The following is a 6,000-nucleotide window of genomic DNA, read 5'->3' on the forward strand; positions in this document are numbered from 1 at the left end:
TGGCAGTCCTGTATATCTGAGAGTTGTAGATGAGTGTCTGAATGGCAGAATGACATTTACTATGCTGACTCATCAGTGGTGCTCACTATGCTCACTCTTCAGGAGTGATTTACTAATGCTTACTCGATACCTGTGCTGCATGTGATGTTGCAACATCAACACTATCTAACCATAAGGAAAAATACAATCTACTAACCAAAGAGCAGTGACAGCATTTTCTTACTCATCTTTAATATACATCTTCATTAATCACCAGAGTTGCAGGAAGAGTGGGTGTTACACAGGAATACACACCAAATGGAATGCCAGTCCATCATCAGGCACCATGCACACCTAGGGGCAATTTAGCATAGCCAATCCACTTAACGGCAGGTTTTGGGGATGTAGGAGGGGACAGGAAAAACCGGAGGAAACCCACATAGAGATGGGGAGAACATGTGAAACTCTGCAGACAGTAGCCTGAGCTGTGAGGCTGCAACACTTTACCGCTTTTAATAATGCTCGCTAATTTAATTTTAATATGTTTAATTGTTGCATTTAATGCAGAGTTCAAGTGCAACGATATTCTCTAAAGCCGAAGGTTGCTTGTTGAGATGTGCTAATTGTATCATAGTGTTGATTCAGAAGGTCAATGAAATGTCCCTGTAGTGTGTTCTTGTATGTTGTGCAAAACCACAAGCAGCCACTGCTTTGGAAAAGGTACCAGTAATGAATGTGGAAATTGAGTATGTGGTATTTGTATGAGAGAATGCAAGCCATCATATCTTCCCACTCTTTGTATGTACAGTATGTGTGTCATTGAAATTACTACACATGCTTAATTTGGGTGTCACATAATGTTTTACATTATTTTTTATTCCCAGCTTGACCAGTTTGTTTGGTTCAATCCAGCCTATATTGCATTCAGAATCATTATTAATGTATTGCTGCATTTAAAAAAAAAAAAAATCACATGGTGTATGTTTTTATCCAGAATATTTGCTAAACCTTCTGATGTCTTGGACCTGTCACTTTTTCTAATAGGGCAACTACAATAGGAATAATTCATATAATATTTCCACCCTAGTATACAAATTGTTGATTTTATGATTGATATTTTAATATTTTTAAACCAAGACTTGCCTGATCAGTTTAGCCCAAATATTTTCATGGAAATTTGAGATCAAACGCAGTAACAATAAATGATAGCTTGCCAAATATGGATCTCAAAATAACTTTTTTTTTTAGTGTTACACAGCGGCAAATGGTTTGGCCAAAGTACACTTTTAAAACTTTTCAATCACGTCTGGATTTCCAGATTATTACTGAGAATTGAAGTACATGAAATGGCATGTCAGCAATCTGTCAATTATAGTCTAACTGACAGATGTATCTGGAAGCAGAAATACTTGTTTGTGTCCTCCTTTAAACTCAGTGTCTCCTTCAAAAGAAAGAAAAGCCCCAGTCATATTTTTTTCACACCCATATTTACAGTGTAGTCCCTTTCTTTGAAGATAAAGGTACATGCAGAGGTGGAAGAAAGCATCTGTCTGTGAACCTCGTAGGCGGCTGGCTTTATTTCAGTAAGTGTTTTAAGACTTCCAGTGTAGTATTACTGATTGCTCAGCAGGTGTTCACAGCTAAAGTATGCAAGACATTTATGGCTTTCGCTGCCACTCATGACTCACATCGGCACACGTTGTATGCAAATGAAAATGAAATGAAAATTGGATAATGTTACATATTGGATGGTGTTTGACTACGTTATGTAACACACAAAGGCTTCCTTTCCATTGCTGCACAGTAGGAATGGATGATGATATCAAATGATAGCCCCCTATCAGATAATGTGGAATAATAAGGAGGAAAAATGAGACAAAGCGTCTTGCAATTCAACAAACTGAATTGTGACCCCCAGTACTTTGGCCCCAGCTTGGTTTCAAGAAAAGTTCACAGAGGAAATGAATGGATTAGCAGAGCGTCCTGTAAACCAGTGAACTCCTGCGAGGAAAAAAGGGGATGTTTTTCACACAATATTTAATGAGTGTCTACTAATTAAAGTGAGTGAACAATGTACATACATTTGCAGATCTATTAAGGCTGAAGTAATACATGTAAAAAGCAGCATTACGTAAATATGAAGGCATCAATAATTGTATTTTTATCAGTCTTCCAGGACAAGTGATCTCTTTTTTCTTTGAATTTTTTTCTCTGTCAATTCTCACTGACCAACCAGTTCTCCTTTATCATATGACATCTACCAACCAGTGAGAGTAAAGATTAACATATGCTTCCTCCGAGATACAGGAAGCCAGTCTTTTCGAACTGCTGCTCCTGCTGCATCACAGGGCAGTGTAACACACTCAGAAGAAAATGCTATCTGCCCTCTTCCACATACACGAGCTCACAGATGCCCGCGACTGGCTAGCATCACTGTGACTGACAATAGAGCAAGAGTATGCCATCCTTCCCACCCAAAAGCAGGACAAGGATTCTCCAAGATTTTGTAGCCGGTGTAGAAAAAAGAGAGACCTCTTTATGATTGCAGCTCAGATTAATGTCAGGTTTATAATCCATAATTCATAATTTCAGGTTTATAATTAGAATGATTGAAGTAATTTTAAACCATTCAACATTCGTCAAGCTCCATCTATCTCTAATAAAAACATATTTCTTCTTTAGCTTTTCACTAGCTTTTATTATTTGCCTGACTTTTACTTTTTATTACTTTTATATTTTTTGCCTATTTTTGTAGTGTAAAAAAATTACAGATCTCCTTATGATTGCAGCTCAGAATAATTTCAGGGTTATAGTCTCACAATGCAAACATTAGGGACATTAGGTGAATATGGAAAAGCACATTTAATAAAATTTTTTAATAAAAGTCATCAGAGCTTTATTTCCTTACATTTTTCTTGGGTTACATTGTTGAAATGTAGATTCGAAAGATTATTTTAAGTTATTGAGCTTTCAATTAGGAAATGAAGAAACACAGTAGTGTTTTAGCATAATTTTAAACCCATTCAATTCGAGTGACCAATCAGTTAGGCTCTTTTTGTTACTAAATAAAAATTAGAACTACAGCACTATGCAAAAGTCTTAGTCACACTAATTTGTTAATACAAATTTTGTCTTAGAAGTTTATTTTCTCCATTATTGGGTCAGTAGAAAAATTGATTTCCAAACATGAATCACATTTTCCAACAAAAATTAAATGTTACAGAAAACTTTTCTATGTCAGTACAGAAAGAAAAATATTAAGTAATAGACCACTTTTCAGACAAAAAATGAATTACCAGCTGTCAGGGATTACTTGACGGAAAAAAAACGGAAGCAAGTGTGACAATCAAAGTCTCCAGAAGATCTGGGTCAGATGTTCAGAAAAGATGCTTAGAAAAACCAGACACTGTTCTCAGAAAATCGTATGAAGTATACCTGAAACTACAGGGTGTCCCTAAAGTCTCCATATATAGGGGACTATGTTTACCAGCACCACGTTGGTTGGACCTTCGTCAGTGGATGTTCGTGGACTTCCACTTCTCGATTGGTCTATAACACTTCCTGTTTTTTTGAATTTGTTAATAAGTTGGGCAACAGCGTTGTGTGTGATGTGCTTGCCATGTTTCCTGTTAAATTCCATCGCAACCTTGCAACGACTTCCCAATCCAGCCATGAGAATGATTTCAATACGTTCTTATTTTGTCAAAAAGTCTCAAAGACTATCTGAAAAAAATAATATAAACTAAGTATGAAAAATTTTGGAAGACATTTTGCTAAAAAGTGGTAATTTCCCATATGTATGGAGACTTTTGGGACACTCTGTACTGATGCATTTTAAAGACAAAAGATTGTCACAGCAAATACTGACTTTGTTTAGTTTAGGTTTCTACAACTCTTTGTAGTAGATGTTTTTAAGTAGAAACATTTCAATTTCATTTTTTGGAAGGAATCTTTGCTTCATAGCATTTCTTTACATAGGGCGAAGACTTGTGCACATTTCCCTGTATTATTTATTTTTCCTATTTACTGTATATTTGAAAATGTGAACATTTACTGAAAACATGAAAATTCTTTGAAGATCATTGAAAATGTGAACGTTTACAATTACCTGTTTTCTTCAAGAAAGGCCCATATGTGCAATTTTCTTTCTACAGGAAATTAAGAACACTTAATTCTAAGAACATCTTCTTTTTCTCACTCAGATTTTGCAATATATTTCTGAGTCATTAATCTTAAAATTGAAAGGTCTGTTCACGAGTGTTTGAGTAATCCCTTTTTTGTCATTTGGTAATAATTGGACTAATGGATGGTGATGCATGTGCCATGCTGTTGAGTGGACAGAGTGAGAAGAAAAAAAGTAGAGGTAGGTATCGTGTGGGAGAAAAATACAGTTAACCCGATTGAGTGAATCAGAATCCTGACATTTACAGCTTGGGTTCACGCTCATATGTATACACATACACACGCTCTCACGAAAGGGATGGGCTATTGCTCATCATTTCTAAATGATAAGGCAAAATGTTACGTGACCTTTCAGATGGGCATTACACATGTACAGACACACTTGGTGATGCGTGCAGAACTGCATGGTGGAGTTCCCATCACTGGCTGTAATCCCTCACCAGACTTCATGCCAGTGTATTAGCCATGCCCATTTCCCGAAAGTGATCAAGCTGCTTTTGTGTGTTCTATGGTTAAGCAGTTATGACATTTTGCATAATGCCAAGTTGATGATGCAACATTGCTGGAAGGGTCTTGACTAGAAAATGAAAGGCACGTCGAAACACGTTCCACTGCTGAGGTTTCTTGCTTAGACTATTGTAATGCATTACTCACAGGACTTCCTACAGTTAAAGCAAACAAACTACAGCTTGTGCAAAAAATGCAGGAGGCAGCATATTAATATGTATTAGGACATATTAGACCAGTTTCAGCATGACTTCATTTGGCTGCTTGTTTGCTTATAATACTAAAAAATTTATTACTAGTTTATAAATCTCTTAATAGTACAGCACCTTCATACTTCAGAATGCCTGATAAACTATTTTCCAAATCGTGTCTTAAGATCATCTAGTGTTAATCATATTGTCCATATTCCAAATATGAAACCTGAGTGGCGAAGCAGCCTTTTGTTTTTTATGCACCAAAAATTACCATGAAACATTTACCTCCATTTATCACTGATTAAAAAAAAGCAGCAATCAACATATTTTTTGCTTTTATCTTTTGACTTACTTTTCATGGCATGTTACTTTCTATGTATTTATATACAGTATTTATTTTATATTATTATTGCCCTTTTTAAAAATAAATTTTACATAATATTTATTATGTATTTTATAATAATTAAATAAATAGCAATTAATAGATTTATTTATTTTTATATTTAAATATAAATATACAATGATATAGATATTTATATTATATATTTAGATATAATAGATTATATAATAATAATAATAATAATAATAATAATAATAATAATAATGTTATATACTGTAGTTATATCTTAGATTCTTCTTTCTGGCACTACTGTTATTTATTTCATTAATATTATTTGTCTATTTTACTATTCTATTTGACTACCTTTTGTTTATTTATTTACTTATTTATTTTACTTCACAGTTGATATTATTATTATTATTATTATTATTATTATTATTAGTGTTTTTAAAATTGTATTATATAAAAACAGGAACCCTGGTCATTGAGAGGATTATATTCAGAAGAAATGCAACACACTGACACACATTCATTCGTTCATCTTCATTAGCTTCTTTTCTTCATCCGAGTCAGGGTCACATTGGCTCCCGAGCCTATCCCAGGAACATTTTAGCACATTTTAATACATATAAATACAGAGATATAAAAAAGATACATACACAAGATACACACGAGATGAAATACATTCTTCTACTCAGAAAAGGAGTAAATACCTTCACCCCCTCAGTTTACAGATGACTCAGTTGATAACCCTGCTCTTGAAAAAGGGATTCCCCAGAGTATATCACTCACGCACAC

The sequence above is a fragment of the Pangasianodon hypophthalmus genome, chromosome 22 (assembly GCF_027358585.1).
Source record: "Pangasianodon hypophthalmus isolate fPanHyp1 chromosome 22, fPanHyp1.pri, whole genome shotgun sequence".
Lineage (NCBI taxonomy): Eukaryota > Metazoa > Chordata > Actinopteri > Siluriformes > Pangasiidae > Pangasianodon > Pangasianodon hypophthalmus.